We start from the raw sequence: 12,194 nt of genomic DNA, 5'->3' as shown, positions 1-12,194 counted from the left end.
GTCTCTGTCATGTTCAGTCTGATCTCTGCTATGTTAAGCCAGGTCTCTGCCATGTTAAGCCTGATCTCTTTCAAGTTAAGACTGGTCTGCGTCATGTTAAGCCTGATCTCTCTCATGTTAAGCCTGGTCGATGCCATGTTAAGCATGATCTCTTTCATTTTAAACCTTGTCTGTGCCATGTTAAGCCACTTCTCTGCCATGTTAAGCCACTTCTCTGCCATGTTAAGCCTAGTCTCTTTCATGTTAAGTCTGGTCTCTGCCATGTTAAGCCTGATCTCTTTCATGGTAAGCCTGGTCGATACCATGTTAAGCCTGATTTTTTTCATGTTAAGCCTGGACTCTGCCATGTAAAGCCTGGTCTCTGCCGTGTTAAGCCTGATCTCTTTCACGTTAAGCTTGGTCTCTGCCATGTTAAGACTGATCTCTTTCATATTAAGCCTGATCTCTGCCATGTTAAACTTAGTGTCTGTCAGGTTAATCCTAGTCTCTGCTATGTTAAGCCTGGTCTCTACCATGTTAAGTCTAGTTTCTTGCATGTTAAGTATGGTCTCTGCCATGTGAAGCCTGATCTCTGCCATGTCAAGCCTGATCTCTGCCATGTCAAGCCTGATCTCTCTCATGTTAAGCCTGGTCTTTGCCATGTAAAGCCTGGTCTCTGCCATGTAAAGTCTGGTCTCTGCCCTGTTAAGCGTGATCTCTTTCAAGTTAAGCCTGGACTCTGTCATATTGAGCCTGGTCTCTTTCATGTTAAGCCTGGTCTCTGCCATGCAAGCCCTGGAGTCTGTCATGTTAAGCCTAATCTCTTTCATTTTAAGCCTAATCTCTGTCATGTTAAGCCTGATCTCTTTCATGTTAAGCCTGGTCGATGCCATGCTAAGCATGGTCTCTTTCATGTTAAACCTTGTCTCTGCCATATTAAATCACTTTTCTGCCATGTTGAGCCTGGTATCTGCCATGTTAAGCCTGATCTCTTTCAAGTAAGGCCTGGTCGATGCCATGTTAAGCCTATTCTCTTTCATGTTTAGCCTGGTCTCTGCCATGTAAAGCTTGGTCTCTACCATGTTATGCCTGACCTCTTTCATGTTAAGCTTGATCTTTGCCATGTAAAGCCTGGTCTCTGCCATGTTAATCCTGATCTCATTTATGTTAAGTCTGATCTCTGCGAAGTTAAGCCTGATCTCTTTCATGTTAAGCCTGGTCTCTGCCATGTTAAGCCTAGTCTCTGCCATGTACAGCCTGGTCTATGTCTTGTTAAGCCTGATCTCTTACATGTTAAGCTTGGTCTCTTCCATGTTAAGCCTGATCTCTTTCATGTTAAGCTTGGTCTCTTTCATGTTAAGCCTGAGATCTGCCATGTCAAGCCTGCTCTCTTTCATGTTAAGCCCGGTCTTTGTCATGTAAAGCCTGGTCGAAGCCATGTAAAGTCTGGTCTCTACCTTATTAAGCCTGATCTCTTTCAAGTTAAGCCAGGACTCTGTCATGTTAAGCCTGGTCTCTTTCATGTCAAGACTGGTCTCTACCATGCAAACCCTGGTGTCTGTCATGTGAAGCCTATTATCCTTCATTTTAAGCCTGTTCTCTGCCATGTTAAGTTTGATCTCTTTCATGGAAAGCATGGTCAATGCCATGTTAAACATGGTTTCTTTCATGTTAAACCTTGTCTCTGCTATGTTAAGCCACTTGTCTGCCATGTTAAGCCTGATCTCTGCCATGTTAAGCCTATTCTCTTTCATGTTAAGCCTGGTCTCTGCCATGTTAAGCCTGATCTCTTTCATGTAAGGCCTGGTCGATGCCATGTTAAGCCTAATCTCTTTCATGTTAAGCCTGGTCTCTGCCATGTAAAGCCTGGTCTCTACCATTTTAATCCCGATCTCTTTCACGTTAAGCCTGATCTCTGCCATGTTAAGCTTGATCTCTTTCATGTTAAGCCTTTGCTCTGCCATGTAAAGCCTGGTCTCTGCCATGTTAAGCCTATTTTCTGCAATGATAAGCCTGGTCTCCGCCATGTTAAGCCTGATCTCTTTCATCTTAATCATGGTCTCTGCCATGCAAAGCCTGGTCTCTGCCATACTAAGCCTGATTTCTTTCATGTTAAGCTTGATCCCTGCCATGTTAAACCTGGTCTCTTTCATGTTAAGCCCTGTCTCTGCCATGTTAAGCCTAATCTCTATCATGTACAGCCTGGTCTTTGCCATGTACAGCCTGGTCTCTGCCATGTTAAACCTGGTCTCTTCCATGTTAAGCCTGGCCTCTGCCATGTTAGGCCTGATCTCTTTCTTCTTAGGCATGGTCTGTTATGTAAAGCCTGGTTTCTACCATGTTAAGCCTGATCTCTTTAATATTAAGCCTGGCCTCTACCATGTAAAGCCTGATCTCTTTCATGTTAAGCCTGGTCTCTGTCATATAAAGCCTGATCTCTTTCATGTTAAACTTTGTCTCTGTCATGTTAAGCCACTTCTCTAACATGTTAAGCCTGGTCTCTACCATGTTAAGCCTAGTCTCTTTCATGTTAAGTCTGGTCTCTGCCGTGTTAAGCCTGATCTCTTTCATGTTAGGCCTGGTCGATGCCATGTTAAGCCTAATCTTTTTCATGCTAAGCCTGGTCTCTGCTATGTAAAGCCTGGTCTCTGTCATGTTAAGCCTGATCTCTTTCATGGTAAGATTGGTCTCTGCCATGTTAAGCCTGATCTCTTTCATGTTAAACCTGGTCTCTGCCATTTAAAGCCTGGTCTCTACCAAGTTAAGGCTGTTTTATGACATGTTAAGCCTGGTTTCTACCATGTTAAGCCTAGTTTCTTGCATGTTAAGCCTGGTCTCTGCCATGTGAAGCCTGATCTCTACCCTGTCAAGCCTGATCTCTGCCATGTCAAGCCTGATCTCTTTCATGTTAAGCCTAGTCTTTGCCATGTGAAGCCTGGTCTCTGCCATGAAAAGTCTGGTATCTGCCTTGTTATGCCTGATCTCTTTCAAGTTAAGCCTGGACTCTGCCATGTTAAGCCTGGTCTCATTCATGTTAAGCCTGGTCTCTTTCATGTTAAGCCTGGTCTCTGCCATGTAAACCCTGGTGTCTGTCATTCTAAGCCTACTCTCTTTCATTTTAAGCCTGGTCTCTGCCATGTTAAGCCTGATCTCTTTCATGTTAAGCCTAGTCGATGCGATGTTAAGCATGGTCTCTTTTAATGTTAAACCTTATATGGGCTATGTTAAGTCACTTCTCTGCCATGTTAAGCCTAGTCTCTGCCATGTTAAGCCTGATCTCTTTCATGTAAGGCCTGGTCGATGCCATGTTAAGCCTAATCTCTTTCATGTTAAGGCTGGTCTCCGTCATGTAAAGCCTGGTCTCTGCCATGTTCAGCCTGATCTCTTTCATGTTAAGCTTGGTCTTTACCACGTAAAGCCTGGTCTCTGCCTGATCTCTTTCACGTTAATTCTAATCACTGCCATGTTAAGCCTGATCTCTTTCATGTTAAGCCTGGTCTCTGTCATGTAAAGCCTGGTCGCTTTCACGTTAAACTTTGTCTGTGCTATGTTAAGCCACTTCTCTGCCATGTTAAGCCTAGTCTCTTTCATGTTAAGTCTGGTATCTGACATGTTAAGCCTGATCTCTTTCATGTTAGGCCTATTCAATGCCATGTTAAGCCTGGTCTCTTTCATGTTAAGCCTGGTCTCTGCCATGTAAAGCCTGGTCTCTGTCATGTTAAGGCCTGATCTCTTTCATGTTAACCTTGGTGTCTGTCATTTTAAGCCTGATCTCTTTCATGTTAAACTTGGTCTCTGCCATGTAAAACCTGGTCTCTACCAAGTTAAGACTGTTCTCTGCCATGTTAAGCCTGGTCTCTACCATGTTAAGCCTAGTTTCTTGCATGTTAGGCCTGGTCTCTGCCATGTGAAGCCTGATCTCTGTAATGTCAAGCCTGATCTCTGCCATGTCAAGCCTGATCTCTCTCATGTTAAGCCTGGTCTTTGCCATGTAAAGCCTGGTCTCTGCCATGAAAAGTCTGGTCTCTGCCTTGTTAAGCGTGATCTCTTTCAAGTTAAGCCTGGACTCTGCCATGTTAAGCCTGGTTTCTTTCATGTTAAGCCTAGTCTTTGCCATGTAAACCCTAGTGTCGGCCATGTTAAGCCTAATCTCTTTCATTTTAAGCCTGGTCTCTGCCATATTAAGCCTGATCTCTTTCATGTTAAGCCTAGTCGATGCCATGTTAAGCATGGTCTCTTTCATGTTACACCTTATCTGTGCTATGTTAAGCCACTTCTCTGCCATGTTGAGCCTGGTCTCTGCCATATGAAGCCTAGTCTCTCTCATGTTAAGCCTGGTCTCTGCCATGTTAAGCCTGATCTCTTTCATGTAATGCCTGGTCGATGCCATGTTAAGCCTAATCTCTTTCATGTTAAGCCTGGTCTCTGCCATGTAAAGCCTGGTCTCTGCCACGTTAAGCCTGATCTCTTTCATCCTAAGCTTGGTCTTTGCCATGTAAAGCCTTGTCTCTGCCAGGTTAATCCTGATCTCTTTCACTTTAAGTCTGATCTCTGCCATGTTAAGCCTGATCTCTTTCATGTTGAGCCTAGGCTCTGCCATGTAAAGCCTGGTCTCTCCCATGTTAGGCCTAGTCTCTGCAATGTTAAGCCTGGTCTCCGCCATGTTAAGCCTGATCTCTTTCATGTTAAGCCTGGTCTCTGTCATGTAAAGCGTGGTCTCTTTCATGTTTAACCTTGTCCTTGCCATGTTAAGCCACTTCTCTGCCATGTTAAGCCTAGTCTCTTTCATGTTAAGTCTGGTCTCTGCCGTGTTAAGCCTGATCTCTTTCATGTTAGGCCTGGTCGATGCCATGTTAAGCCTGCTGTCTTTCATGTTAAGCCTGTTCTCTGCCATGTAAAGCCTGGTCTCTGTCATGTTAAGCCTGATCTCTTTCATGTTAAGCTTGGTCTCTGCCATGTTAAGCCTGATCTCTTTCATGTTAAACCTGGTCTCTGCCATGTAAAGCCTGGTCTCTACCAAGTTAAGACTGTTCTCTGCCATGTTAAGTCTGGTCTTTACAATGTTAAGCCTAGTTTCTTGCATATTAAGCCTGATCTCTGCCATGTGAAGCCTGATCTCTGCCATGTCAAGCTTGATCTCTTTCATGTTAAACTTGGTCTTTGCCATGTAAAGCCTGGTCTCTACCACGTAAAGTCTGGTCTATGCCTTGTTAAGTCTGATCTCTTTCAAGTTAAGCCTGGTCTCTGCCATGTTAAACCTGGTCTTTTTCATGTTAAGCCTGGTCTCTGCCATGCAAACCTTGGTGTCTGTCATGTTAAGGCCTGGTCTCTGCCATGTTACTCCTAATCTCTTTCATTTTAAGCCTGGTGGATGTCATGTTAAGTATGGTCTCTTTCATTTTAAACCTTGTCTCTGCCATGTGAAGCTACTTCTCTGCCATGTTAAGCCTGGTCTCTGCCATATTAAGCCTAGTCTCTTTCATGTTAAGCCTGGTCTCTGCCATGTTAAACCTGATCTCTTTCATGTGAGGCCAGGTCGATGCCATGTTAAGCCTAATCTCTTTCATGTTAAGCCTTGGCTCTGCCATGTAAAGCCTGGTCTCTGCTATGTTAGGCCTAGTCTCTGCAATATTAAGCCTGGTCTCCGCCATGTTTCATGTTAATCCTGGTCTCTGTCATGTAAAGCCTGGTCTCTTTCATGTTAAATCTTTTCTGTGCCATGTTAAGCCACTTCTCTGCCATGTCAAGCCTAGTCTCTTTCATGTTGTCTGGTCTCTGCCATGTTAAGCCTGCTCTCTTTCATGTTAAGCCTGTTATCTGCCATGTAAAGCCTGGTCTTTGTCATGTTAAGCCTGATCTCTTTCATGTTAAGCTTGGTCTCTGCCATGTTAAGGGTGATCTCTTTCACGTTAAACCTGGTCTCTGCCATGTAAAGCCTGGTCTCTACCAAGTTAAGACTGTTCTCTGCCATGTTAAGTCTGGTCTCTACCATGTTAAGCCTATTTTCTTGCATGTTAAGCCTGATCTCTGCCATGTCAAGCCTGAACTCTGCCATGTCAAGCCTGATGTCTTTCATGTTGAGCTTGGTCTTTGCCATGTAAAGCCTGGTCTCTACCATGTAAAGTCTGGTCTCTGCCCTGTTAAGCCTGATCTCTTTCAAGTTAATCCTGGAGTCTGCCATGTTAAACCTGGTCTCTTTCATGTTAAGCCTGGTCTCTGCTATGCAAACCCTGGTGTCTGTCATGTTAAGTCTAATCTCTTTCATTTTAAGCCTGGCCTCTGCCATGTTATGCCTGATCTCTTTCATGTTAAGCCTGGTGGATGCCATGTTAAGTATGGTCTCTTTCATGCTGAACCTTGTCTCTGCCATGTTAAGCTACTTCTCTAACATTTTAAGCCTGGTCTCTGCCATATTAAGCCTAGTCTTTTTCAAGTTAAGCCTGGTCTCTGCTATGTTAAACCTGATCTCTCATGTAAGGCCAGGTCGATGCCATCTTAAGCCTAATCTCTTTTATGTTAAGCCTGGTCTCTGCCATGTAAAGCCTGGTCTCTGCCATGTTAAGCCTGATCTCTTTCATGTTAAGTTTGGTCTTTGCCATGTAAAGCCTGGTCTCTCTCATGTTAATCCCGATCTCTTTCACGTTAAGTCTGATCTCTGCCATGTTAAGCCTGATCTCTTTCATGTTAAGCCGTGGCTCTGCCATGTTATGCCTGGTCTCTGCCAAGTTAAGCCTAGTCTCTGCAATGATAAGCCTGGTCTCCGCCATGTTAAGCCTGATCGCTTTCATGTTAATCATGGTCTCCGCCATGTAAAGCCTAGTCTCTGCCATACTAAGCCTGATTTCTTTCATGTTAAGCCTGATCTCTGCCATGTTAAACCTGATCACTTTCATGTTAAGCCCGGTCTCTGCCATGTTAAGCCTAATCTCTTTCATGACAAGCCTGGTCTCTGCCATGTACAGCCTAGTCTCTGCCATGTTAAGCCTGGTCTCTGCCATGTCAGGCCTGATCTCTTTCATGTTAAGCCTGGTCTGTGTCATGTAAAGCATGGCTTCTGCCATGTTAAGCCTTATCTCTTTCACATTAAGCCTGGACTCTGCCATGTAAAGCCTGATCTCTTTTATGTTAAGCCTGGTCTCTGCCATGTTAAGCCTGATCTCTTGCAAGTTAAGCCTGGTCTTTCTATGTTAAGCCGGATCTCTTTCATGTTAACATGGCTCTTTCATGTTAAGCCTGGTCTCTCTCATGTAAAGCCTGGTCTCTTTCATGTTAGACCTGGTCTCTGCCATGTTAAGCCTGATCTTATTCATGTTAAGCCCGGTCTCTGTCATGTGAAGCCTGATCTCTGCCATGTTAAGCCTGATCTCTTTCATGTTTAGTCTGGTCTCTGCCATGTTAAGCCTGATCTCTTTCATGTTAAGCCTGGTCTGTGCCATGTTAAGCCTGATCTCTTTCATGTTATGCCTGGACTCTGCTATTAAGCCAGACCTTTTTTATGTTAAACCTGGACTCCGCCATGTAAAGCCTGGTATCTGTCATGTTAAGCCAGATCTCTTTCATGTTAAGCCTGGTCTCTACTATGTTAAGCCTGATCTCTTTCATGTTAAGCCTGGTGTCTGTCATGTAAAGTCTGCTCGATGCCATGTTAAGCCTGATATCTTTCATGTTAAGCCTAGTCGATGTCATGTTAAGCCTGATCTATTTCATGTTAAGCATGGTGTCTGCCATGTAAAGCCTGATCTCTGCCATGTTAAGCCTAGTATCTGCAATGTTAAGCGTGGTCTCCTCCTTGTTAAGCATGATCTCTCATGTTAAACCTGGTCTCTGAAAAGTAAAGCCTGGTCTCTGCCATGTTAAGCCTGATTTCTTTCATTTGAAGACTGGTCCCTGCTATTTTAAGCCTGATCTCTTTCACATTAAGCCTGGTCTCTGCCATGTAAAGCCTGGTATCTGCCATGTTAAGTCTGGTCTCTGCCATGTTAAACCTGATCTCTTTCATGTTAAGCCTGGTTTCTGTCATGTAAATCCTGGTCGATGCCATGTTAAGCCTGATCTCTTTCATGTTAAGCCTGGTCGATGCCATGTAAAGCCTGGTCTCTGTCATGTTAAGCCTGATCTCTTTCATGTTAAGCTTGGTCTCTGCCATGTTAAGCCTGATCTCTTTCATGTTAAACCTGGTCTTTGCCATGTAAAGCCTGGTCTTTACCAAGTTAAGACTGTTCTCTGCCATGTCAAGCCTTGTCTCTACCATGATAAGCCTAATTTCTTGCATGTTAAGCCTGGTCTCTGCCATGTGAAGGTTGATCTACGCCATGTCAAGCCTGATCTCTACTATGTCAAGCCTGATCTCTTTCATGTTAAGCCTGGTCTTTGCCATGTAAAGCCTGGTCTCTGCCATGTAAAGTCTGGTCTCTGCCATGTTAAGCCTGATCTCTTTCAAGTTAAGCCTGGACTCTGCCATGTTAAGCCTGGTCTCTTTCATGTTCAGCCTGGTCTCTGCCATGTTAAGCCTGATCTCTTTCATGTTAAGCCTGGTCGATGCCATGTTAAGCATAGTCTCTTTCTTGTTAAACCTTGTCTGTGCCATGTTTAACCACTTCTCTACCATGTTAAGCCTGGTCTCTGCCGTGTTAAGCCTAGTCTCTTTCATGTTAAGTCTGGTCTCTGCCATGTTAAACCTGATCTCTTTCATGTTAGGCCTGGTCGATGCCATGTTAAGCCTAATCTCTTTCATATTAAGCCTGGTCTCTGCCATGTAAAGCCTTGTCTCTGCCATGTTAAGCCTTATCTCTTTCATGATAAGCTTGGTCTTTGCCACGTAAAGCCTGGTCTCTGCCATGTTAATTCTGATCTCTTTCATGTTAAGCCTGATCTCTGCAATGTTAAGCTTGATCTCTTTCACGTTAAGCCTGGGCTCTGCCATGTAAAGCCTGGTCTCTGCCATGTTAAGCCTGGTCTCTGCAATGTTAAGCCTGGTCTCCGCCATGTTAAGACTGATCTCTTTCATGTTAATCATTGTCTCTTCCATGTAAAGCCTGGTCTCTGCCATACTAATCCAGATTTCTTTCATGTTAAGCGTTATCTCTGCCATGTTAAGCCTAATCTCTTTCATGTTAAGCCAGGTCTCTGCCATGTACAACCTGGTCTCTGCCATGTTAAGCATGGTCTCTGCCATGTTAGGCCTGTTCTCTTTCATGTTAAGCCTGGTCTGTGTCATGTAAAGCCTGGTTTATGCTATGTTAAGCCTTATTTCTTTCAGGTTAAGCCTGGACTCTGCCATGTAAAGCCTGATCTCTTTCAAGTTAAGCCTAATCTCTGCCATATTAAGCCGGATCTCTTTCATGTTAAGCCTAGTCGATGCCATGCTAAGCTTGATCTCTTTCATGTTAAGCTTAGTCTCTTTCATGTAAAGCCTGGTCGATGCCATGTTGAGCCTGGTCTCTTTCATGTTAAGCCCAGACTCTGCCATATAAATCCTGGTCCCTGTCATGTTAAGCCTGATCTCTTTCATGTTAAGCTTGGTCTCTGCCATGTTAAGCCTGATCTCTTTCATGTTAAACCTGGTCGCTGCCATATAAAGCCTGGTCTCTACCAAGTTAAGATTGTTCTCTGCCATGTTAAGCCTGGTATCTACCATGTTAAGCCTGATTTTTTGCTTGTTAAGCCTGGTATCTGCCATGTGAAGGTTGATCTATGCCATGTCAAGCCTTATCTCCGCCATGTCAAGCCTGATCTCTTTCATGTTAAACCTGGTCTTTGCCATGTAAAGGCTGGTTTCTGCCATGTAAAGCCTAGTCTCTGCCTTGTTAAGCCTGATCTCTTTCAAGTTAAGCCTGGACTCTGCCATGTTAAGCCTGATGTCTTTCATGTTAAGCCTGGTCTCTGCCATGTTAAGCATGGTCTCTTTCATGTTAAACCTTGTCTGTGCCATGTTAAGCCATTTATCTGCCATGTTAAGGCTGGTCTCTGCCATGTTAAGCCTGCTCTCTTTCATGTTAAACCTGGTCGATGCCATGTTAAGCCTAATCTGTTTCATGTTAAGCCTGGTCTCTGCCATGTAAAGCCTTGTCTCTGCCACGTTAAGCCTGATCTCTTTCATGTTAAGCTTGGTCTTTGCCATGTAAAGCGTGGCCTCTGCCAGGTTAATCCTGATCTCTTTCATGTCAAGCGTGATCTCTGCCATGTTAAGCCTGATCTCTGCCATGTTAAGCCTGGGCTCTGCCATGTAAAGCCTGGTCTCTGTCATGTTAAAGCCTGGTCTCTGCCATGTTAGACCTGGTCTCTTCCGTGTTAAGCCTGATCTCTTTCATGTTAAACCTGGTCTGTGCCATGTTAAGCCTGATCTCTTTCATGTTAAGCCTGGTCTCTGCCATGTGAAGTCTGATCTCTGCCATGTTAAGCTTGATCTATTTCACGTTAAGCCAGGTCTCTGCCATGTTAAGCCTGATCTCATTCATGTTAAGCTCGGACTCTACTATGTTAAGCCTGACCTCTTTCATGTTAAGCCTGACCTCTTTCATGTTAAGCTTGGTCTCTGCCATGTAAAGTCTGGTATCTGTCATGTTAAGCCAGATCTCTTTCATGTTAAGCCTGGTCTCTGCTACGTTAAGCTTGATCTCTTTCATGTTAAGAGTTGTCTCTGTCATGTAAAGCCTACTCGGTGCTATGTTAAGCCTGATCTCTTTCATTTTAAGCTTGGTCGATGTCATGTTAAGGCTAATGTCTTTCATGTTAAACCTGGTCTCTACCATGTAAAGACTGATCTCTGCCATGTTATGCCTAGTCTCTGCAATGCTAAGCGTGGTCTCCTCCTTGTTAAGCCTGATCTCTTTCATTTTAAGCCTGGTCTCTGCCAAGTAAAGCCTGGTCTCTGCCATGTTTACCCTGATTTCTTTCATGTGAAGACTGATCTCTGCTATTTCAAGCCTGATCTCTCATATTAAGCCTGGTCTCTGCCAAGTCTTGGTCTCTGTCATGCGAAGCCCGGTCTCTGTCATGTTAAAGCATGTTTCAATTATGTTATGCCTGATCTCTGTCATGTGAAGCCTGGTCTCTGTCATGTGAGGCCTGGTCTCTGTCATGTGAAGCGTGGTCTCTGTCATGTTAACCTATGTTTCAGTTATGTTATGCCTGGTCTATATCAGGTGAACCCTGATCTCTGTCATGTTAAAGCATGTTTCAATTATGTTAAGCCTGGCCTGTGTCATGTGAAGCCTGGTCTCTGTCATCTTAGGCCTGGTCTATGTCAGGTTAAGCCTGGTCTCTGTCACGTTAAGCCAGGTCTTTGTCATGTGTTGCCTGGTCTCTGTCATGTGAAGCCTTGTCTTTGTCATGTTAAAGCATGTTTCAGTTATGTTATGCCTGGTCTCTGCCATGTGAAGCCTGGTCTCTGTCATGTGAAGTGTTGTCTCTGACATGTTAAACCATGTTTCAGTCATGTTAAGCCAGGTCTCTGTCATGTGAAGTGTGGTCTCTGTCATGTTAAATCATGTTTCAGTTATGTTATGCCTGTCTCTCTCATGTGAAGCGGGATTTCTGCCATGTCAAGCCTGGTCCATGTCAGGTCAAGTCTAGTCTCTGTCACGTTAAGCCAGGTCTCTGTCATGTTAAATCATGTTTTAGTTCTGTTAAGCCTGGTCTCTGTCATGTGAAGCCTGGTCTCTGACATGTGAAGCGTGGTCTCTGTCATGTGTAGCCTGGTCTCTGCCATGCTAAAACATGTTTCAGTTATATTAAGCCAGGTCTCTGTAATGTTAAGCTTGGTCTAGTCATGCGAAGCGTGGTATTTGTCATATTAAACTATGTTTCAGTTATGTTATGGATGGTCTCTGCCATGTGAAGCCTAGTCTCCGTCATATTGAGCCTGGTCTTCGTCATGTTTAACCATGTTTCAGTTACGTTAAGCCTCGTCTCTGTCATGTTAAGGCTGGTCTCTGTCATGTGAAGCCCGGTCTTTGTCATGTGAAGTTATGTTTCAGTTATGTTAAGCCAGGTCTCTGTCGGGATAAGCTTGGCCTCTGTTATATTGAGCCAGGAGTCTGTCATGTTAAGCCATGTCTTTGTCATGTTAAGCCTGGTCACTATCATGTTATGTCTGGTTTATGTCAGGTTAAGCCTGGTCTCTGTCATGTCAAGCCTGGACTTTGTCATGTTAAGCCTGGTCACTATCATGTTATGTCTGGTTTATGTCAGGTTAAGCCTGGTCTCTGTCATGT

The 12,194-nt window shown here is 44.2% G+C and overlaps 1 protein-coding gene across 1 annotated transcript in view; it reads right to left on the bottom strand.

Annotated features, from left to right (window-relative positions):
• The window catches only part of LOC139757973 (uncharacterized), a 56,184-nt gene that overhangs the window by 33,181 nt on the left and 10,809 nt on the right, over positions 1–12,194 (bottom strand). The gene's annotated exons all lie outside the window — the stretch shown is intronic.

The sequence above is a fragment of the Panulirus ornatus genome, chromosome 29 (assembly GCF_036320965.1).
Source record: "Panulirus ornatus isolate Po-2019 chromosome 29, ASM3632096v1, whole genome shotgun sequence".
NCBI classification, from domain to species: Eukaryota; Metazoa; Arthropoda; class Malacostraca; order Decapoda; family Palinuridae; genus Panulirus; species Panulirus ornatus.
This window is presented reverse-complemented; position numbering and strand designations above follow the sequence as displayed.